This window comes from Eurosta solidaginis, chromosome 5 (assembly GCF_040869045.1).
Source record: "Eurosta solidaginis isolate ZX-2024a chromosome 5, ASM4086904v1, whole genome shotgun sequence".
NCBI lineage: Eukaryota > Metazoa > Arthropoda > Insecta > Diptera > Tephritidae > Eurosta > Eurosta solidaginis.
The window spans coordinates 259,101,588-259,125,967 of record NC_090323.1 but is presented as its reverse complement, the minus strand read 5'-3'; positions in this window follow the sequence as shown (position 1 = coordinate 259,125,967).

The window sequence follows — 24,380 nt, the reverse complement described above, 5'->3', positions numbered from 1 at the left end:
TCCGGTATCCCGTCGGGGTCATTTCGGGACTACTTCGGGATCATTTGGGGTACCTTCCGGCATCATTTCTAGATGGTTTTCGGGATCCGTCCGGGATCCCGTCGGGGTCATTTCGGTACTATTTCGGGATCATTTGAGGTACCTTCCGGCACCATTTCTAGATGGTTTTAGGGATCCGTCCGGGATCCCGTCAGGGTCATTTCGGGACCATTTCGGGATACCTTCCGGCATCATTTCTGGATAGTTTCCGGGATCCATCCGGGATCCCGACGGGGTCAATTCAGGACTTTTTCTTGACTAATACGGGATGATTTGGGGACCCTTTCGGCATTATTTCTGGATGCTTTTCGGGATCCGTCAGGAATCCCGTCGGGGTCATATCGGGACTTTTTCGGGACTAATACGGTATAATTAGGGGAGCCTTTCGGCATCATTTCTGGATGGTTTTCGGGATCCGTTAGGGATCCTGCCAGGGTAATTTCGGGACTATTTCGGGATCATTTGGGGTACCTTCCGGCATCATTTCTATATGATTTTGAGAATCCGTCCGGGATCCCGTCGGGGTTATTTCGGGACTTTTTATCGACTGGTATCGGATCATAAGGGGACCCTTTCGGCATAAATTCTGGAGGGTTTTCGGGATCCGTCCGGGATCCCTTCCGGGTCATTTAGAAACTTTTTCGGGACTATTTGGGGATCATTTGAGGTATTTTCCGGCATCATTTCTGTATGGTATTCGGGATCATTTGGGATCCCTTCCGGCATAATTTCTGGATGATTTTCGGTCATTTCGGGACTATTAGGGGCTCATTTGAGGACATTCCGGCATCATTTCTGGATAGTTTTTGGGATCCGTGAGGGATCCCGTCGGGGTAATTTCTGAACTTTTCAGATATTGTTTCGGGATTATTTTGGGTTTCCAAGATCATTTCTGGATGGATTTCGAGATCTGTCCGGGATCCCGTCAGGGTCATTTAGGAGTCCGTTCGAGATCCCGTCAGGGTCATTTCGGAACTATTAGGGGATCATTTGAGGACCTTTCCGGCATCATTTCTGGATAGTTTTCGGAATCCGTCTGGGATCCCGTCGGGGTCATTTCAGGACTTTTTCGGGACTAATACGGGATCATTATGGGAACCTTCCGGAATCATTTCTGTATGGTTTTCGCGATCCGTCGTGGATCCCCTAAGGACCCTTCCTGGATATTTTCTGGATGGTTTTTGAGAACCGTCCGGGAGCCCGTCAGGATCATTTCGGAACTTTTTCGGGACTATTTCGGGATCATTTTGGTACCCTTCAGGCATCATTTCTTTGTGGTTCTCTGGATAAGTCTAGAATCGTGTCGTTGTCATTTCGGGTTTTTTGGGACTATTCCGGGAACTTTTGGAGACCCTTCCGTGGCATTTCTAAATGGTTTTCGGGATCTGTCCGCGATAGCGTCGGGGTCATTTCGTGGATTTTTCTGGATAATTTCGGGATCATTTGGGGATCCTGTCAGGTTATCAGCTCATTTAGTTCTTTTTTTACTCAATTACAAAAATAAAATGTATTGGACAGAAACATCTTTTTAAACAGATAACTTGATAAGCAGGCTAACGTGAATATCCCATATATTTAATTTTCTCCTTGCGGACGGGGCCGCGGGTAATGGCTAGTTTATAATATATATTAGATTAGATATTAGATTAGATTAGATATTAGATATTAGATTAGAAGAAATAGTATAGCTGCCAATACTGAGCCTTGAGGTAACCCTATGGGTACCTCTAATTCATCCGACGTCACAGCATTTATAACTGTTTTCTGCTTTCTCTGCTTCAAATAGTTGCGGAACCATTTAAGTTCAATATCAGTTATGCCAATCCGCCGCATTTTTATACTCAGTTGAGCAGAGCTCACAGAGTATATTAACTTTGATTGCATAACGGTTGGTTGCACATGTATAAAGGAATCGAGATAGATATAGACTTCCATATATCAAAATCATCAGTATCGAAAAAAAATTCGATTTAGCCATGTCCGTCCGTCCGTCTGTCCGTTAACACGATAACTTGAGTAAATTTTGAGGTATCTTAATGAAATTTGGTACGTAGGTTCCTGGGCACTCCTATTTAAAATGAACGATATCGGACAATAACCACGCCCACTTTTTCGATATCGAAAATTTCGAAAAATCGAAAAAGTGCGATAATTCATTACCAAATACGCATTATGCCATGAAACTTGGTAGGTGATTTGAGCTTATGACGCAGAATAGAAAACTAGGAAAATTTTGGACAATGGGCGTGGCACCGCCCACTTTTAAATGAAGGTAATTTAGAAGTTTTGCAAGCTGTAATTTGGCAGTCGTTGAAGATTTCATGATGAAATTTGGCAAGAACGTTACTCTTATTACTTTACGTCTGCTCAATAAAAATTAGCAAAATTGAAGAACGAACACGCCCACTTTTTAAAAAAAAATTTTTTTTAATTCAAATTTTAAAAGAAAAGTTAATATCTTTACAGCATATAAGTAAATTATGCCAAAATTCAACTCCAGTAATGATATGGTACAACAAAATACAAAAATAAAAGAAAATTTCAAAATGGGCGTGGCTCCGCCCTTTTTCATTTAATTTTTCTAGGGTGCTTGTAATGCCATAAGTCGAACAAAAGTTAACCAATCCTTGTGAAATTTCGTAGAAGTTTAGCTTCTAGGACGGTAATTGTTTTCTGTGAAAAAGGGCGAAATCGGTTGAAGCCACGCCCAGTTTTTATACACAGTCGGCCGTTTGTCCTTCCGCTCGGCCTTTAACACGATAACTTGAGCAAAAATTGATATATCTTTACTAAACTCAGTTCACGTACTTATCTGAACTCACTTTGTATTGGTATAAAAAACTGCCTAAATCCGACTATGACCACGCCCACTTTTTCGATATCGAAAATTACGAAAAATGAAAAAAATGCCATAATTATATACCAAATACGAAAAAATGGATGAAACATGGTAATTGTATTGGTCTATTGACGCAAAATATAACTTTAGAAAAAAACTTGGTAAAATGGGTGTGCCACCTACCATATTAAGTAGAAGAAAATGAAAAAGTTTTGCAGGGCCAAATCAAAAGCCCTTGGAATCTTGGAAGGAATACTGTACGTGGTATTACATATATAAATAAACTAGCGGTACCCGACAGATGATGTTCTGGATCACCCTGGTCCACATTTTGGTAGATATCTCGAAAACGCCTTCACATATACAACTAAGGGCCACTCCCTTTTAAAACCCTCATTAATACCTTTAATTTGATACCCATATCGTACAAACACATTCTAGAGTCACCCCTAGTCCACGTTTATGGCGATATCTCGAAAAGGCGTTCACATATAGAACTAAGGCCCCCTCCTTTTAAAATACTCATTAACACCTTTCATTTTGATACCCATATCGTACAAAAAAATTCTAGAGTCACCCCTGGTCCACCTTTATGTCGATATCTCGAAAAGGCGTCCACCTATAGAACTAAGGCCCACGCCTTTTTAAAATACTCATTAACACCTTTCATTTGATACCCATATCGTACAAAAAAATTCTAGTCACCCCTGGCCCACCTTTATGGCGATATCTCGAAAAGGCATCCACCTATAGAACTAAGGCCCACTCCTTCTTAAAATATTCATTAACACCTTTCATTTGATACCCATATCGTATAAACAAATTCTACAGTCACCCCTGGTCCACCTTTATGTCGATATCTCGAAAAGGCATCCACCTATAGAACTAAGGCCCACGCCCTTTTATAATACTCATTAACACCTTTCATTTGATACCCATACCATACAAACAAATTGTAGAGTCACCCCTGGTCCACCTTTATGGCGATATCTCGAAAAGGCGTCCACCTATAGAACTAAGGCCCACACCCTTTTAAAATACTCATTAACACCTTTCGTTTGATATCCATATCGTACACAAAAGTTCTAGAGTCACCCCTGGCCCATATTTATGGCGATATCTCGAAAAGGCATCCACCTATAGAACTAAGGCCCACTGCCTTTTAAAATACTCATTAACACCTTTCATTTGTTACCCATATCGTACAAACAAATTCTAGAGTCACCCCTGGTCTACCTTTATGGAGATATCTCGAAAAGGCCTCCACCTATAGAACTAAGGCCCACTCCTTCTTAAAATATTCATTAACACCTTTCATTTGATACCCATATCGTATAAACAAATTCTAGAGTCACCCCTGGTCCACCTTTATGTCGATATCTCGAAAAGGCATCCACCTATAGAACTAAGGCCCACGCCCTTTTATAATACTCATTAACACCTTTCATTTGATACCCATACCATACAAACAAATTGTAGAGTCACCCCTGGTCCACCTTTATGGCGATATCTCGAAAAGGCGTCCACCTATAGAACTAAGGCCCACACCCTTTTAAAATACTCATTAACACCTTTCGTTTGATATCCATATCGTACACAAAAGTTCTAGAGTCACCCCTGGCCCATATTTATGGCGATATCTCGAAAAGGCATCCACCTATAGAACTAAGGCCCACTGCCTTTTAAAATACTCATTAACACCTTTCATTTGTTACCCATATCGTACAAACAAATTCTAGAGTCACCCCTGGTCCACCTTTATGGCGATATCTCGAAAAGGCGTCCACCTAGAGAACTAAGGCCCACACCCTTTTAAAATACTCATTAGCACCTTTCATTTGATACCCATATTGTACAAACGCATTCTAGAGTCACCCCTGTTCCACGTTTATGGCGATATCCCGAAAAGGCGTCCACCCATAGAACAAAGGCCCACTCCCTTTTAAAACACTTATTACACTTTTGGTTTGACACCCATATTGTGCAAACGCATTCTAGAGTCAACCCAGGTCCACTTTTATAACGATATTCCGAAAAGGCGTCCACCTATAGAACTAAGGCCCACTTTTCATTTGATACCCATATAGTACAAACAAATTCTAGAGTCACCCCTGGTCCACGTTTATGGCGATATCTCGAAAAGGCGTCCACATATAGAACTAAGGCCCACGCCCTCTTAAAATACTCATTAACACCTTTCATTTGATACTCATATCGTACAAACAAATTCTAGAGTCACTCTTGGTCCATCTTTATGGCGATATCTCGAAAAGGCGTCCATCTATAGAACTTAGGCCCACGCTCTTTTAAAATACTCATTAATACCTTTTATTTGATACCCGTATCGTACAAAATAAATTCTAGAGTCACCCCTGGTCCACCTTTATGGCGATATCTCGAAAAGACGTCCACCTAAAGAACTTAGGCCCACTCCCTTTTAAAATTATCATTAACACATTTCATTTGTTACCCATATCGTACAAACAAATTCTCGAGTCAGGCCTGTTCCACCTTTATGGCGATATCCCTAAATGGCGTCCATCTATAGATCTATGGCCCACTTCCCTTAAAATACTCTTTAATACCTTCCATTTGATACACATGTCATACAGACACATTCCAGGGTTACCCTAGGTTCCTATTACAACATGGTGATTTCCCTTACTTTGTCTCCACAGCTCTCAACTGAGTATATAATGTTCGGTGACACCCGAACTTAGCCTTCCTTACTTGTTTTTATTAATATCTCTCTATCCACCGTTTCAAAAGCTCTTTTGAGGTCAAGGAAAACTGAAACCACTACTTTTTTGTTGTTTAGCTCTTCTTTCCAATCAGATATCACCAAGTTCAGCACTGTCTCACAGGAATGTTTTTTCCTAAATCCTGATTGTTGGTAGACTAGTATATTATTTACTTCAAGATGATTCACCAACTGATTCTTAACAATGACTTCGAGAATTTTAGCATCACTTGGCAAGGTATTTATGGGTCTAAGTTCTATAGGTTGCATTGTCTTTTTAACTTTTTCCACAGGTATTATTGTTGACGTTTTCCACATTTCAGGTACCACACCATCTTTTAATATGTTATTGATTATTTGAGCATATAAATATCCGGTATACGATATACAATCGTTTAGTACACCTTCGGATAGAAGTTTTCTTCCACTTATTTAAAGTCTTTTAAGATATTAATAACATCATCGGTGGTAATTTCAGCAAACTTTAATTTTGAATGGACTTGTGTATCCTCTAGTGCTACTTGACAGGTTTCTATGTTATTATTAATTTCAATCACACTGTTTACAAGAAATCTATTCAGACCATTTGCCAGATCGGTTTCGTTTTCAACCAGTATGCCGTCCTGTATCACCTTTTTTATCCCTTCGTTATCTTTAGTTAGGTTAACCGTTTGTTTGAGATATTTCCACATTTCTTTAGCATTATTTGCATTCAAAATGATTTTATTCTCCATAAACTTTATTTTTTTTAATTTGAGAATTTTTTTATAAGACCATTTATATTTTTATATTCATCCACTATTTGTATTTATTCAGTTGTGCCAATTCTCTGTCATACCATTTATTCATTAACTTGATATGCACTTCTTTCTCGTAGGTTAAACTTTCTATAGCCTGAATCATTATATTATTAATTAATTTGACTTTTACATCAATTGATAAGGTTATAGTAAAGTTGAAGTTAAATGATCTAAGGATGCTTATTAAAATATCACTATTATATTTGTCCCAAGCTATGATCTTCTTGGTCAGTCTCATCTTGTATACTTTGGACGTTTTAATATTAAATTTTATAGTTTCATGATCAGATATTTTGTATTCCTGCAAATTATTACAGATAATTTCATCCGAGTTTGAAAACAATAAATCAATTTTCGATTCACTTGTATCTGTGATTCGCGTATTAAATTCTATTCTTTGGCTCATACCCATCACAGCAAATATGTCATTTAATTTAGTACTATATGTTGAAATCCAGTTCATGTTAATATTAAAATCACCGACTACTATATTATGGTTACTTTTTTCATATTTATCAATTAGAATTTCATTTAGGTATTCTACAAAAGCTGCATCACTAGTGCTTGGCGAGTGGTACAGAACTCCAATCTGCCACTTTTTATCAACCTTCTTCGGTTTTATTACAATATGTATAGATGTTGATATGCATGATCTCTGTACCCTTGATGAGATTAGGTTGAACTGGCCGGTCAATGAAGACTTGACATACGATCAAATGAAAGAAACACAAGCGGGTGCCAGTACTTACGTTATAGAACAACTCCGTCCTCTTGGCACATACTAGAGGTGTACCCATGATGAATGAGAATGTAAACATGTTTTTTTTTTTTTTTGTGTTTTGCTAAAACCAAATTTCAACAAGTAAAGCGCTCATAGCAGATTGAATTTTTCACCTTACTATTCACACTTACCGCCCGTATTTAAAACCGAAACATGTAAATAAGGCAAGGTTCGGGTGTAACCGAACATTGCATACTCGGCTCAGAGCTTAGTTGCGTTGGTTTCGTAGATGGTCTATAAGTGGTTTTTAATTCCATATCACCTAAATAAAATATATAAATGTAAGGCGCGATAACCTCCGAAGAGATCTAAGGCCGAGCTTCTCTTCCAATTTGCGTCGTACTCCTCTTGATTTTCCCTACAAATTGCCCGGACGGGACCTACAAGTTTTATGCCGACTCCGAACGGCATCTGCAAGGCAGATGAGTTTTCACTGAGAGCTTTTCATGGCAGAAATACACCCGGTGCGCTTGCCAAACACTGCAGAGGGGCGACCCTGCTTAGAAAAATTTTCTTCTAATCGAAAAACCTTATTTCTAAAATTTTGATGTTGCTTGTTTGGGTGTGAACCCAGGGCAATAGGTGTGGTAGGCGGAGCACGCTACCATCACACCACGGTGGTCGTCCACATCACATACGTTTGGGAAATATCGACTAAATTGTAGACCAATGGTGACGTTTTTTGGAACGATTTTCCTTCAGTCTTTGTCAAATAAGGGAAAATCACCATGTAGGGAAATGAACCTAGGGTAACCCTGGACTGTGTTTGTACAATATGGGTATCAAATGAAAGGTGTTTATGAATATTTTAAAAGGGAGTGGGCCTTAGTTCTATATGTGGATGCCTTTTCGAGATATCGCCATAAAGGTGGACCAGGGGTGACTCTATTATGTGTTTGTCGACCAAAATGTGGACCAGGGTGACTCAGAACATCATTTGTCGGGTACCGCTAATTTATTTATATATGTAATACCACAAACAGTATTCCTGTCATGATTCCTAGGGCTTTTGATTTCACCCTGCAGAACTTTTTCATTTTCTTATACCTAATATGGTAGGTGCCACATCCATTTTACAAAGCTTTTTCTAAAGTTATATTTTGCGTCAAAAAAACATTGCAATCACCATGTTTCATCCCTTTTTCGTATTTGGTATAGAATTGTGGCATTTTTTCATTTTTCGTAATTTTCGATATCGAAAAAGTGGGCGTGGACATAGTCGGATTTCACCCATTTTTAATACCAAGATAAAGTGAGTTCAGATTAGTACGTGTACTAAGCTTAGTAAAGATATATCGATTTTTGCTCAAGTTATCGTGTTAACGGCCGAGTGGAAGGACAGACGGTCGATTCTGTATAAAAACTGTGCGTGGCTTCAACCGATTTCGCCCATTTTCACAGAAAACAGTTACAGTCATAGAAGCTATGCCCTTACCAAATTTCACAAGCATTGGTAAAATTTTGTTCGATTTATGGCATTCTGGACAAATTAAATGAAAAAGGGAGAAGCCATGCCCGTTTTGAAATTTTCTTAAATTTTTGTATTTTGTTGCACCATATCATTACTGTACTTGAATGTTGGCATAATTAACTTATATACTGTAAAGCTATTTAATTTTTTGTTAAAATTTGACTTAAAAAAATTTTTTTTTAAGCGGACGTGTTCGTCATCTGATTTTGTTAATTTTTATTTAGAACACATATAGTAATAGGAGTAACGTTCCTGCTAAATTTCATCATGCTATCTTCAGCGACTACCAAATTACAGCTTGCAAAACTTTTAAAGTACCTTTTTTAAAGTGGGCGGTGCCACGCCCATTGTCCAAAATTTTACTAATCTACCAAGTGGGCGTGGTTATTGTTCGTCTTCGTTCACTTTAAATAGCCCAGGAAATTACGTACCACATTTCATTAAGATACCTCGAAATTTACTCAAGTTATCGTGTTTACGGAAAGACGGACGGACGGACGGACATGGCTAATTAATATCTGATATATAGAAGTCTATATCTATCTCGATTAGTTTATTCCGTTACGGGGTACCGTTATGCGAACAAAATTAAAATACTCTGTGAGCTCTGCTCAGCTGAGTATAACAAATTTTATACTTTAAAAATCCCTCTGAAAAGAGTTGAAAAATGCGTTTATACCCACACAGAGCGTGCAAAATCAAATCCACACAATCATAACCTGCATAAGTGGTACACTTAAACAAAAAAAAAAAAAAAACAAGTAAGGACGGAACCTTTTATGAATGGGTCTGAACAATAATCTTATCCCGTTCGGAATCTCCAAATAATCGGATGTATAAGACGGACGGACACACGGGCGTGGCTATATCAACTCAGTTCGTCGCTCTGATCAATTCGGTATACTTAATGGTGAGTCTATCTTCTATATTTCTCACCGTTACAAACATCGGACCAAAGTTAAAATACCATTTCATGTTCATGAAAAGTATAAAAATCCCAGTGAAAAGAGTTGCAAAAGCAAATACATATGTATATAGATGAACGGGTTTATATCCACAGTAGAGCGTGCAAAATTTTTAAAAAGTGCTGAACAAAATGAAATCCACACAATCATATTTTTTTGACCACGATCAGTGGACCTGCAAAGTTGGTACACCTAAAAACAAAAAAAAAAATAACAACACTACGGCGATCATGCATGTAAAGTAAATTAAAATAGTAATATAGGTTACTTAGTCAAAACATGTAATTTATTGAAATAACCTTTAAGGTTATTTTTATAGGGTGAACTATTCCAAGGAAGATGTTGAATTTCTGCTGATATAATTGATTTAGTATTTGGCAGTAAATTGTCCCTATTCTTTTTTCCATCACTGTAAGTATTTGCACAATTGAGTTGGTATATTAATTTGAGAACGATTATGTGATATGGGTACAATAACTGTATTTTTAAGAAACAAATAGACAAACGTACAAAGGGTATACTTAATTAGTTATATCTGTTTTCAAACTGCTAATTAGTTCTATTATATTCTACTGCCACAAAACCATAATTGGGGGTAGTGCGATAAATTTTGAGCAACAACACTGCCCGAAACTAAATGGGTTGAAATAATCAAGATATTGTATTAAGTGTTAATGGGAGGTTATTTTAATCCGATTTAAACGTCTGTTCATTTTTAACATATTCGTTCAAATTAATGAGCTTAAGTTGGCATCTACTGGAATATAGAAATTGAGTTTACATCGCTACAAATAAATAAATCTTATAAATTTAGACAAGCAATTCTTGCATATTTGTATAGCCGAACGATCTCGGGAACGGCTCAACCGATTTAAATGAAATTTGGTACAGAGATAATGTATCATCTTCTAAGACTTTCTCCCGAGGCGCTGCCACTTAGAGTGTTTCACAATGTTGCCATCTTTTCGAAATAAAAAAAAAATTGCATGAGATATGCCGATATGGGTATCAAACGAAAGGTATTTAACTCCGCATTACAATAGGGACATTTTTGAGTAGCGTTGCCATTTGGGGTTGCCATCTATTCTAAATTTAAAAAACATTTTCATCAGATATGCCGATATGGGTATCAAATGAAAGGTATTTCACTACGCATTACAATAGGGTCATTTTTGAATAGGGTTGCCATTTAGGGTTGGGGTAGTTGGACGAAATAGTGCTCTACTTACTCATATTCTATTACAGCTTTAAAGGAGAACATTAAAGTTAAAAATCTTCCTAAAAAATCTTTCACATGATTCAATTTAATTTTCTTATTTTCACACACGCTAATAAAATTGAAATGCAATATCAAGGCACCGTGGAAAATTCTAGCAAAATATATTTAAAAGCATATTTTTGGCAAATATGAAATGAATAATTGCAATTTCTCGCAGATTACTATTAGAAAGATTTCTCAACATAGCAAAAAGATATCCCACCATGGTTGTTGCTGTTGTTGTTGTAGCGATTAGGTTACTCCCCGAAAGCTTTGGGGAGTGTTATCGATGTGATGGTCCTTTGTCGGATACAGATCCGATACGCTCCGGTAACACAGCACCATTAAGGTGCTGGCCCGACCATCTCGGGAACGATTTATATGGCCACATTAAACCTTCAGGCCATCCCTCCCTCCCCACCCCCAAGTTCCATGAGGAGCTTGGGGTCGCCAGAGCCTCGTCTGTTAGTGAAACGGGATTCGCCGCTCGAAGGTGAGGTTGACAATTGGGTTTGAGAAGCTATATATTGCGCTACACAACCCCTTGAATCCCATCCCACCATGGTAATTTGCTACCGTTAAACACTAGAGGCATATGTTCAATTTGAAAACGACATCTAGTCATTTAACTACTTGCCAACAGATGGCGCTCAGAGAAGTAAGTTGACATTTAATTAAAGTAACTGATAGTTGTCGTTCGTGAAATTTACAAGTTTTTGGAATGTAATAAAATTGTGGTAATGACATAGTGTATAACTAAAAAAAATGTTTGAAATTAATAATTCGGCGCATGAAGATACTCGACCTAAATAACTTAGTTCTCGATTTCACAATTGTCATAACAATCCCTTATATTATAGGCTGGTAGTTAATTCGAGACTTACCCGGGTATTTCAGGGGGTTGCCGCCGTGTGGAGATGGTTGGTGGCTATTTGGAGGTGGCTTCCTTGCGCGGTAGCTACTTCGATGGCGTTATGTGGAATACGTCCTAAGCTTAAACGCTTTGTTTCTTAATCACGTAGCGGCTTCTCACCGTAATGAAGAGCGATTCCCTTGATCTGTTTTCGACTTAGCTTTTGACAATGGAACTATCACGAGGAAATTCGTCCAAAATCTCCTTTGTACTTGTATTTTTTTTCCACCAGTGCGGTAAATCAATCGATAAAACTACAACAGCTTATTTGCTTCGCTCTTTTGCGAAGTTGTATAGTTATATTTATTTATCACGTCCAATTCAAACAATTTAAGTACACTTCACTTTAGCGATTATATTATTGTAATAAAAGTAAATATTGAGTGTCGCACAGCAACGAAATACGTTGATATTTTGTAGAAAAAACAAACGATGTTTTTTGGTTTTACAGAGAAGACTGCCACATTTGCAGAAAATGAAATTCAACAAATTTACAAAATTATGGTGAATTGAAAGCAGAAGATTTTGGTTTGGTTTTTTTCAAATGACCACAATAAGGATAATTTTTTTCACACAAAAAGAAAATGTTCAGCTGACCAAGATCAAATTTTTTTTTACATTGCCAAAAAGGTGGTGGTTTTTTGACAGGTTGGCGATCATGCCATATCGCCATCCTGCATTTGCGGCGAATTAAGTTTGGTGGATTTTGCGCGAGGGAGGCTGCCACACGTCGATGAGGAGATCCAATAGGGAATTTAAGGGTAAATACAATTCTTTGATTTTATAGGTAATTCAATATAATACAATTCCATATAATAAAATACAGTACAAGATACGGAATATATATAAATTCATGGATATACGTATGTACAAGAAGGAGATGGGACGGGTGGCAGCCTACGCCGCGCAAACATCCTGGCCAGCCTAGGCGTACTAAGCGCCTAAAGTATGTTGCAGCTCGGTCAACGCCCTAACCGCTTCCTTAATGAGGATTTTTCCCACTTTGCTTTTGTATGTTGAGGTTCGTAGGCCGGTGGCGGTGCATCTTATAGTGCGATTGGGCACGGTCGGTACGCGTTGGTTACGACGAACGCTGGATGTTCTTGCAGCGGGTGGTGGCTGGACGTTCCCACTGCTGCGATGGCGTGGCCTGTGGCGGCGCGATGAATGGCGCTGGCGCCCCGGATGTGATGCTGCATGCTGGGATTGGCGACGCTCCGCGTCCCGATGCAAGAGGGTGTGATGGCACAGCCCACAAAGATGGCAGCGCTCTAAAGAGGTGCATCCGCTAGTGGCATGCGATAGGGCCAAGCAGTTCGTGCAGTAGTGGTGGGCCCGGGCGATGATGGCGCGTTGTGGCGGTTGCATGGCCGTAAAGAGGGGGCATGTTGACAACGCATGGGGTCGCATGCACAGACGGCAGCGTCGATAATCGGACACGGCGTCGTTGGTTCGTGATGGAGGCGGCGGCACTGTCACTTGGGACGCCAAGGAGCGACGCGGTGTAGGAACCGGGGCACGTTGACGATTCATCTGTTGAAAAAAGGAGTATATGAATGTGTGTTGTATATTGAGGAGAACATCAAGGTAGGGACTGTCTGTGAGAGCTACGGGATGATTCAGTTTGTTCTGAGATGGTATCGATAGTTAAGCTTAGGGGACTGCAGTTGGTTCGGGAGATGAGAGGGGACCATGCGGGGCTGAATCAAGTTCCGCTGGTGGCAGGAAACACAATTTTGTGATACGCCTGGTGAGCAAACCGTTTTGCGTGCGGACGTCGACTACTCGGATATGGTCGTCCCTTCCTATATGGGTGTCTTCCACGCGTCCTAGGCGCCATTCGGTAGGGGGTAGGTTGTCTTCCTTAATGACGACTAGATCGCCGATTTTAGGGGAAGGTTGAGCGGATTGCCATCGATAACGCTTATGTAACTCCATGAGATAGTCATTCTTCAAGCGTTTGCTGAATTGGTGATGTAAAACTTTCAACCGGTCCCAACGGTTGATCATAGAGAGGTGTTCATAGTTCGGCTCAGGGATGGCGAGGAGGGGTGCGCCTCGGAGAAAATGGCCAGGTTTGAGGGCGGTGAGATCCGCTGGGTCCTGAGAAAGCGGGCAGATAGGGCGAGAATTGAGAACGGCCTCGATGCGAATTAACAGAGTCGAGAATTCTTCAAAGGTGAAGCTGTGTGTTCCGGCGACCTTTTTAAAATGGGTTTTAAAGCTTTTGACGGCAGACTCACATAATCCGCCCATGTGGGGTGCACCGGGGGGTATAAATTTCCAATCGATGCCTTGTGGCGCATACTTTTGGACAATATCGGTCGAGACTTCGTTGAGGAAGGTGACGATCTCTACTTCGGTAGCTCGTTTAGCACCAATTAATGTTGTGCCGTTGTCGCTCATCATTTGTTTCGGGTACCCTCGACGCCCTACAAACCGGGCGAAGGCAGCGAGAAAAGCCTTACTGGTGAGATCCGAACACAATTCCAGGTGGATCGCCTTGGTGGTGAAACAAACAAAAACGGCCACATAACCTTTTACGAGGGTTGGAGATCGGAGCATCGAAGCTTTGATTTGAAACGGGCCGGCGAAGTCTACGCCAGTAGCAGTGAAGGGGCGGCGCGAAAGTGCATCGCTCGGGGGGCAAAGCTGCCATTATTTGGGATTGCGTTTGCCGCTTATGGATGGTGCAGACTTTACACTGGAAAATACATTTTTTCAACTCAGGTTTGAGTCGGGGGTATAGAACTCCTGCCTCATAGCTTGTTGCAGGAGGCGGACTTCCGCATGGAGGAAGCTCTCGTGCAGGAACCTTATATAAAGGGTAGTAAATCTAGCCTTTTCGGGGAGAATGATGGGGTGACACTCATTGTAGGTCATGTCGGCGTTTACTAATCTTCCGTTGGCTCGGAGAATCCCCTTTGTATCCAGGAAGGGGTCAAGTGCCAGTAGGGGACTTCGCTTTCCGATTGGTTTTGAATTTTCGAGGGAGGCTCTTTCGGAAGCGAAGAATCTCGACTGAGTCAAGTTAAGCAGACGGTTTTTCGCGCGCATGACGTCGGCGTAAGAGAGGGCGGGATCGTTAGGGGTACGATTGCGTCCTACAGCATTTCTCAGCCGAGTTACAAATTTCAACATGTACGCTGTTACGCGTAGGGCGCGGGGATAGGAGAAGAACCGTTCCAAGAAGTCTTCCGACTCTTCCGCTGCGTGCAGTGATTCGACTCGGCGAAGTTCGAGGGGTACAACATTTCTGGCCGTTGGTGTTGGCCAGTCCTCGGGGGGTCGGGAAAGCCACTCTGGACCATTCCACCATAGCGATGAGTTAGAGAGATCGTCGGGGCTGCATCCTCTGGTTCCAAGATCCGCGGGGTTGTCTTTGCTTCGCACATGTCGCCAAGGGACATTTCCAACGAGGTCTATGATCTGCGCTGTTCGGTTAGAGACGTATGTTTTCCACGAGGCTTTTCCAGCCAGGCTAGCACGATTTCCGAGTCGGACCACATGATTAATTTTTTTTGACTTAGGCCGAGATGGGGTTGGACTACTGCGACTAATTTTGCTAATAAGAGCGCTCCGCATAGCTCCAGGCGTGGCAGACTAATAGTTTTGAGAGGAGCCACTTTGCCTTTGGACACTATAAGGTGAGAGTGGACCTGAGTACCGACGGTACTTCTTAGGTACAGGGTTGCGCAATAAGCCTTTTCTGAGGCGTCGCAGAATCCGTGGAGCTCAACGTATTGATCGGGCGTAAAATTCATCCATCGGGGTATCTGGATGGCTGAGATAGACGGAAGGTTTGAGAGAACTGCGCCCATTTGGCAAGACGGATGGGTTTAACCTTCTCGTCCCATTCGGTCCCATCTAACCACAATTCTTGCATGAGCATCTTCGCTTGGATCATTATGGGCGTCAGCCACCCTGCAGGATCGAAAAGTTTCGCAATAGAGGAGAGGATTTGCCGCTTCGTGGCTGCAGTGGATGCCGGATTTGAGTCGACGGTATACGAGAATGTATCCGTTAGGGCGTTCCACTGGATGCCCAGGGTCTTGGCGGTGCTAGTCTTTTCGAACTCGAGAAAGTTTGTTTCCGGCAGATCAGTTTTCGATATTTTTTGGAGAATGTTGGGATGGTTTGCCGTGATCTTTTTTAGGGGAAAGCCGGCTGAATTGAGAGCGCCTATAGTCTCTGTTAGGGATTGCTTGGCTGATTGAAGATCATGACTGCCAGATAAAATATCGTCAACAAACGTCTCGGATTTTAGTATTGGGGCTGCACGTGGATGGGAATCGGCTATGTCTTTCGCCAGCTCGTGTAGAGTGCGAATAGCCAGGAAAGGCGCGCAGTTAACCCCGAAGGTGACCGTTTTTAACTTGTAGTCCTTTATTGGACTGTGTTCGGGGGTTAGGAATATTATCCGTTGGTAGTCTCGGTCATCGGGGTGCAAGAGAATTTGGCGGTACATTTTCTCGACGTCGCCATTAAACAAATATTTATATGTTCGCCATTTTAGCAACATAAGTCGGAGATCGGGTGTGAGGGTTGGTCCGGTACACAAAACATCGTTGAGGGAGTGACCGGAGCCCGACTTTTTGGAGGCGTTGAACACAACTCTGACTTTTGTTGTCTTTTTGTCTGGCCTTACGACTGCATGGTGAGGGAGATAGAATGAGCAGTATTTACCCAGGGATTCTATTTCATTGGGACTGCATTCTTCCATGTGGCCTAGGGACAGATATTCTTCGAGTACCTGGTCGTATTGCTGCTTGAGATCGCCCTTTTTTGAGAGGGAACGTTCCATGCCGTGGAACTGTCGTAGGGCTGCAGTACGGGATTGACCTAGGTCGATATCGTTCGGGAATGTTGATTTAATCGGGAGCCGAACCATATATCGACCGTTATCCATGCGAGTGGTTGTGCTTTGATAAAAGTCTTCGCACATTTTATCTTCTGGGGTTTCCACTCGCACTCTGGGTATTTCTTCGATTTCCCAGAATTGCCTAGCCGTTCATTCAGCTGGACATTCGTCACTTCCCACGTTTGAGCGGAGTGTGATCCGACCTTTTCGGGGGTTTGGCCACTTATTATCCAGCCAAATATCGTGTTTTGTGCTAGCAGTGTGGGCGAGATCTTTTCTATGCCATTTAGCATGATTTGAGGGATGAGATCGCTGCCTAACACCAGATCGATTTGGGAGGGATTCTGAGAATTCTGGTCTGCTAGCTTGAGGTGTGACCATTTACGTATTTGGTCGTTATTTAGCGTGAGTGTTGGGAGTTGCCTAGTGATCCGAGGTAGCACTATTGCCTGGGCCTTTATTTTCACCTTGTGATCATTTGAGACTAGGGTCAGTGAGCATAGCTTGTTGGAGGTTTGTACTACTTCGCCTCCCATTCCCGATATTTCAAATAGGGAGTGGGTATATGGGAGGCCAAGCTTGATTTGAGCTTTCGACGAGATGAAGCTACGCTCTGACCCTTTATCCACTAAGGCTCTGAGCCTGAAGCAGTCCCCTCGGTGTTCTATGGAAACTATCGCTGTGGGGAGAATTATTTTGCTATAATTTTCTGTATGCAAAGATTGGATGCGGGCAGCGTTTGAGGTGGTGGGAAGTTCTTCGTTGGCTTCTCGGTTGGTAACGTCCTGACTAGTTGCTACTTGGGATGCCGCTCTTCGAGGGCCATTGGTTTGGTGTGATATTCCGGTATCGTGGAGGGTGGAGTTGTGGCGACCTTGGCAGCAGAGACACGTTCTTGTGCTTGTGTAATCTTTTACGAGGTGGGTTTGGGACAGGCAGTATTCGCAGAGATTGCTTTCTCTCACGAATTTTTTCCGTTCAGGGATTGCCAGCTTTTTGTAATGCAAGTAGCTTTGTAGCGTGTGGGAGTTCTGCTTGCACTTTCTGCAGGCGTATACTTTTTGATGCTCGGCCACATGAGCATTTGTGCGATTTTGAGAGTAGTTGTTGTTCTGTGGGGGGTTGCGGTTTTGGTTAGGGGTTTGAGCCTGCCTGAACTGGGGATTGTTTTGACTTGAGGGAGGCTTTAAGAAATTGGTGGAGGGTGGATTGTATCGGGATTTGGCTGGTCGCCATTGATCCACCCTTTCCACTATCTCGTAGCGAGTAGTCAGAAACTGATCCATTTGGAACCATTTCGGTAGGTCTCTTCTGGAGCTTAAAGATTGCTCCCAAAGCGCAACTGTATTTTCCGGCAGTTTCGAGGTTACCAGATATATTAATATGGGATCCCAACTGTCTGTCGAGACTTGTTGGGTTGCTAATATCTGGAGACAGTTATTAACGGAGGATTGCAATCGCTGGATGTCTTCGCTGTTTTCAGTCGGAATGCGCTTGAGGTTCATGAGGACTTTTATTTGATTGTCGACCAGGACTCTTTTATTTTCATAACGGGATTTAAGAGCTTCCCAAGCCAGAGCAAAGTTGTCATCACTCAGTGGAAATTGCTTTACTATCTGGCCGGCTTTTCCTTGGGTTTTGTACCTGAGGTGGTACAGTTTTAGGGCGCTCGAGAGTTTGGGATGGTTGATATAGACCGCCGTGAACATGTCACGGAAGGACGGCCATTGATCATAACTCCCGTAAAAGACTTCGGTGTCACAGGCGGGTACTTTGAGGTGCATCCCGGAATTTTCTTGGGGAGTGGTAGTTGTAGCGGGGACGGGAGTGCTTAGTACCCTTAGCTGGAGCTGATCGCCTATTCTTGCCTTTGTGTCTTCGTATGCTATAAGGCAGGCGCGGAATTTATTGAAGGCTGAGGCCTTAAAGTCGTCGGGAAGTTCGTTGTCATCTGACTCTACGACGGCGTCATATGCGCTTTGTACCCGTTCCCAGAACACATCGATATTTTTATCTTTTATTTCTAGGGATGCCTCGGTGTTATCTTCGATCTGGGTTGTGCCGAACCGAGCGCAGTAATCCGAAAAGAGATCCGTTTCGGATATAAATTTATTTTCAACTATGCCAGCCATTCTGAAGAGGGACTTGCTTAATTTTATTTTGGCTATTTTGGTTATTTTTTGGAGATTGCCGAGGGTTTATTTATGCGGGAAAACCAAAGGGATAAGTTTTCCTATTGGTCGAGAGTGTATTAGGCTAGGACCAGTTAGACTCAATTGGGAGTAGTCTGGGTCTAGTTGGGAGACCTGCAGAATTTGCTGCTGGGTATTTCAAACTATGTGAATATGGCTGAATTTTTTGCTGGGTGTCGCCGGCATTGTAGAAGTGGGGATATGTATTTAAATTATACCGCAAGGGACTCAAGTATTAAAGGGCAATGAGCTAACTTTGTGCAAGTGTGTGGGATTTGCCTCGAAATTTTTTAATGTACCGCTTTTATGTACAGGTGTATATGGTGGTGAGAATATATATATATATAAAGGTATTTTTGGCGGGAAATTATAATTCTGGCGGGAGAAATTTGGATTTGGCTGGAGCCACCAAAATTTAATCGGGGAATATACGTAATGTATGTATATGAATTTATATTATTAAAACGCTGGTTTCGTCAATGGCGACGAAGGACCATTAGTTAATTTGAGACTTACCCGGGTATTCAGGGGGTTGCCGCCGTGTGGAGATGGTTGGTGGCTATTTGGAGGTGGCTTCCTTGCGCGGTAGCTACTTCGATGGCGTTATGTGGAATACGTCCTAAGCTTAAACGCTTTGTTTCTTAATCACGTAGCGGCTTCTCACCGTAATGAAGAGCGATTCCCTTGATCTGTTTTCGACTAAGCTTTTGACAATGGAACTATCACGAGGAAATTCGTCCTAAATCTCCTTTGTACTTGTATTTTTTTTCCACCAGTGCGGTAAATCAATCGATAAAACTACAACAGCTTATTTGCTTCGCTCTTTTGCGAAGTTGTATAGTTATATTTATTTATTACGTCCAATTCAAACAATTTAAGTACACTTCACTTTAGCGACTATATTATTGTAATAAAAGTAAATATTGAGTGTCGCACAGCAACGAAATACGTTGATATTTTGTAGAAAAAACAAACGATGTTTTTTGGTTTTACAGAGAAGACTGCCACATTTGCAGAAAATGAAATTCAACAAATTTACAAAATTATGGTGAATTGAAAGCACAAGATTTTGGTTTTGGTTTTTTTCAAATAAACACAATAAGGATAATTTTTTTCACACAAAAAGAAAATGTTCAGCTGACCAAGATCAAATTTTTTTTTTACATTGCCAAAAAGGTGGTGGTTTTTTGACAGGTTGGCGATCATGCCATATCGCCATCCTGCATTTGCGGCGAATTAAATTTGGTGGATTTTGCGCGAGGGAGGCTGCCACACGTCGATGAGGAGACCCAATAGGGAATTTAAGGATAAATACAATTCTTTGATTTTATGGGTAATTCAATATAATACAATTCCATATAATAAAATACAGTACAAGATACGGAATATATATAAATTCATGGATATACGTATGTACAAGAAGGAGATGGGACGGGTGGCAGCCTACGCCGCGCAAACAGCTGGAATTACCCATTTCAAATTTTGCGGTTAGTGTTTGATATGTTGTTGAAATCTATTTTTAAGTAAATCAAATATTGGTAAGTAAAAATATATAATATATGTACATATAAAAAAGTAGAGTTTGATTAATGATAACATGTACAACAAAGTATGTTATGCAGCATACTCGAAGATTGCCGAACAAAGTTCGGTCGCCCAGGTACTATAGTTAAAAAAAAAAATTAAAAAAGACGCTTTTAAATAATATCAAACTAAGTAGTTAAAAATAATTTTCAAAATAATTTCAAAACAATAATGAACGAAAAATACTAATAATATTGTGAAAAAAGCATCCGGCGCTCGATTTACGAAAAATATGACACTAAGCGCCAAATAAAGGATATATTTTTTTATTTTATGAGTCTCGGAGATGGGTTCACTCACTTTAATCACAGCTATACACAGAATCCCTCATCCCCCCGCCTCTCGTCGGGCCCGGCTATATCCTTATCTAGTGTTTCCAAATTAAAACCACGTGGATAAAATAAAAGCTGCGCAATTGTGAATTTGTTCTGTTTATAAAAAATTTGTTTTTGTGAATGAAAAACAAACAAAAGATTTTACCTCTAGATCTGAGGAATAAGAATACTTTTTAATCAAGGTTAAATGAATTGAAGTAAATGCTAATTACTTTATTCACTCCTCCTCTCACTTGAGGAAGTCTTTGGGTAAATTACCTAATAAAATTTTAGGTATAATAAAAATTGAACAAACATATTTATTTATTTGAGAACGATTCGAAAAATTTAATGAGGTTATGACGACATCTATAGGAATATAGGAATTGAGTTTACCTCGCTACAAAGAAAAAAGGGTGCTTGTACTTATGTTCGCGCGTGAGAAGCTATACTTCTTTGTCATCATTCAAAAATAGTTTTTGATTACACGCTAATAATTAATTTGAATAAAACAATAAGGGGACTGGAAAAACATTGTCAATAAAGTTCAGTTTAAATTTGAAAAATTTTATAAAGGCTAAGTTCGGGTGTAACCGAACATTATACTCAGCTGAAAGCTTTGGAGACAAAATAAGGGAAAATCGCCATGTAGGAAAATGAACCTATGGTAACCCTGGAATGTGTTTGTACGACATGGGTATCAAATGGAAGGTAAAATAATATTTTATTTATTTATTTATTCATATTTTAGTCTAGGACAATCAGAACCTCCTTACAGACTATTTACTAATATAACTTAACTAATAAATATATAATATTCAAATTATTTCATTCAATAGCAGTTTAAACCTAAATTTATTTAATGCAAAATCAATATTTATAGAATACAGCAAATTAAACTCCCTCATTGCCCTAGCAATTGGAGAATTGGAAGCATGAGTCGTTCTAAATCTATCTAACCGGGAACAATCGTGACATCGGAGGTTTCGCGATGGTACATTGAACCGTATACGTTCTAAAAGATAGAGCGAGTCAACCGTCCCATTGATGATATCATATAAAAATGTCAATGAAAGCATTGATTTTCTACTCACTAAAGATTTAAGGTTAATTAAAAGACACCTAGAACTGTATGTTGGAACAGGGTCGTGAAAACGCAAAGACTGGAGGGCAAATCGCAAAAATATTTTTTGAATACGCTCAAGTCGGTCTATATGGCAGGCATGGTACGGCCTCCAAATGAAAACAGCATATTCTAGTTTAGACCGCACTAGGGTTATAAATAAAAGTTTTAAAGTATAAGGATCACTAAAATCCATACTGAAACGGCGAATGAACGCGAGTGTGGAATAAGACTTCGCAATGACTTAATTAATCTGACTGTGAAAAAGAAACTTCGCATCAAAGACTACACCAATATCTGATATTTCATCAACAACCCTCAGCGTAGAACATTTCGAGTTTTAGCAAAGGTAATATTAAAACATTTACTTATATTTAAAAGCAGACGATTCCGTCTACACCAGTCCATTACGTTATCAAGATCAGCTTGGAGCATAGTGGACTCAGATTGAGTCGTGATTGATGCAAAAATTTTCAAGTCATCAGCGAACAATAAGAATTCAGCATAACTGAAACAATGACGTATGTCATTAATAAAGATAAAAAATAATAAGGGACCCAACACTCCCTTGGGATACACCAGAAGTGGCAGTAAACGACACGAACAAATACCATCTACCACAGCAACACAGCTACGATCTGCCAAGTAAGATCTCACCCAAGATAGCATACTAGTATGGAAGCCCAAGCCAGCAAGTTTAGATATTAGTAATGAATGGTTGACTTTGTCAAAAGCCTTCGAAAAATCGGTATAGATAGTATCAACTTGTGCCCTACTATTAAATGAAGAAATACAGTATTCAGAAAATACTGCTAGATTAGTTAAAGTTGATCTGCCAGGCATGAATCCATGCTGATTAGGTGAAATCAAGGTCTTTACTGCGAAGAATATTTTATCCTTAACTACAATTTCAAACAATTTCGAGACAGTGGAAAGTTTAGAAATAGGACGGTAGTTGGCAACATTGCTTTTATTACCACTCTTGAATATCGGGGTAATAGACGTTACCTTCCAAGCGTTTATGAAGTCTCCACTCCTGAGAGATTTATTAAAAATTAATAAGATTGGATACGCAACTGCTGCAATATTTTTAAACAAAAAAGAACAGAACACATCTACATCCATTTGCACTGACGACTTGATCACCGAGATGCTACAAATGACATCTTCAAAAGACAGGGACAATTGACCAAAATTAATAGGGGTGTCATTTTCCGTATCTAGTTCCTCGGTGAGAAACGTCCCAGTCTGAAAATTCGCCCCAAAAAAATCAGCAAAGAGGTTGACAGCTTCGCCGAGGGAATACGCAGAGTTTCCATTATAAGAAACTTGAGATGGAATACTTGCACACGACTTTTAAACCTTAACGTAACGCCAGGGTGTGGGCCGTAGTTCAATAAGGGGATGCCTTTTCCAGATATCGCTATAAAAGTGGACCAGGGGTGACTCTAGAATGTGTTTGTACAATATGGGTATCAAACGAAAGGTATTAATGAGTATTTTAAAAGGGAGTGGGCCTTAGTTCTATAGGTGGACGCCTTCTCGAGATATAGCCATAAAGGTGGACCAGGGGTGACTCTAGAATATGTTTGTACGATACGGGTATCAAATGAAAGGTGTTAATGAGTATTTTAAAAGGGGGTGGGGCTTAGTTCTATAGGTGGACGCCTTTTCGAGATATCGCGATAAAGGTGAACCAGGCGTGACTCTAGAATGTGTTTTTACGATATATGTGAAGGCGTTTTCCAGATATCGACCAAAATGTGGACCAGGGTGACCCAGAACATCATCTGTTGGATACCGCTAATTTATTTATATATATAATACCACGAACAGTATTCCTGCCAAGATTTCAAGGGTTTTTTATTTCGCCCTGCAGAACTTTTTCATTTCATTCTACTTAATATGGTAGGTGTCACACCCATTTTACAAAGTTTTTTTCTAAAGTTATATTTTGCGTCAATAAACTAATTCAAATACCATGTTTCATCCCTTTTTTCCTATTTGGTATAGAATTATGGCATTTTTTTCGTTTTTCGTAATTTTCGATATCGAAAAAGTGGACGTGGTCATAGTTCGATTTCGGTCATTTTTTATACCAATACAAAGTGCTCAGGAACCTAGATACCAATTTTCATCAAGATACCTCAAAATTTACTCAAGTTATCCTGTTAACGGACGGACGGACGGATATGACTCAATAAAATTTTTTTTCGATCCTGATGATTTTGATATATGGAAGTCTATATCTATCTCGATTCCTTTATACCTGTACAACCAACCGTTATCCAGTCAAAGTTAATATACTCTGTGAGCTCTGCTCAACTGAGTATAAAAACGTGAAGGTGTTATGGCTGTTACAGCAGAAAGTTGTGAAAAACAACCAGGAATGGAGAGCAAAAAAATTTTATAAAATAATAACATAACATAGTAAAAAAATAATTTTTTAAATAAATTATATTAAAATTATAAAAAAACGAAAAAGAAAAACTGTCTGAAT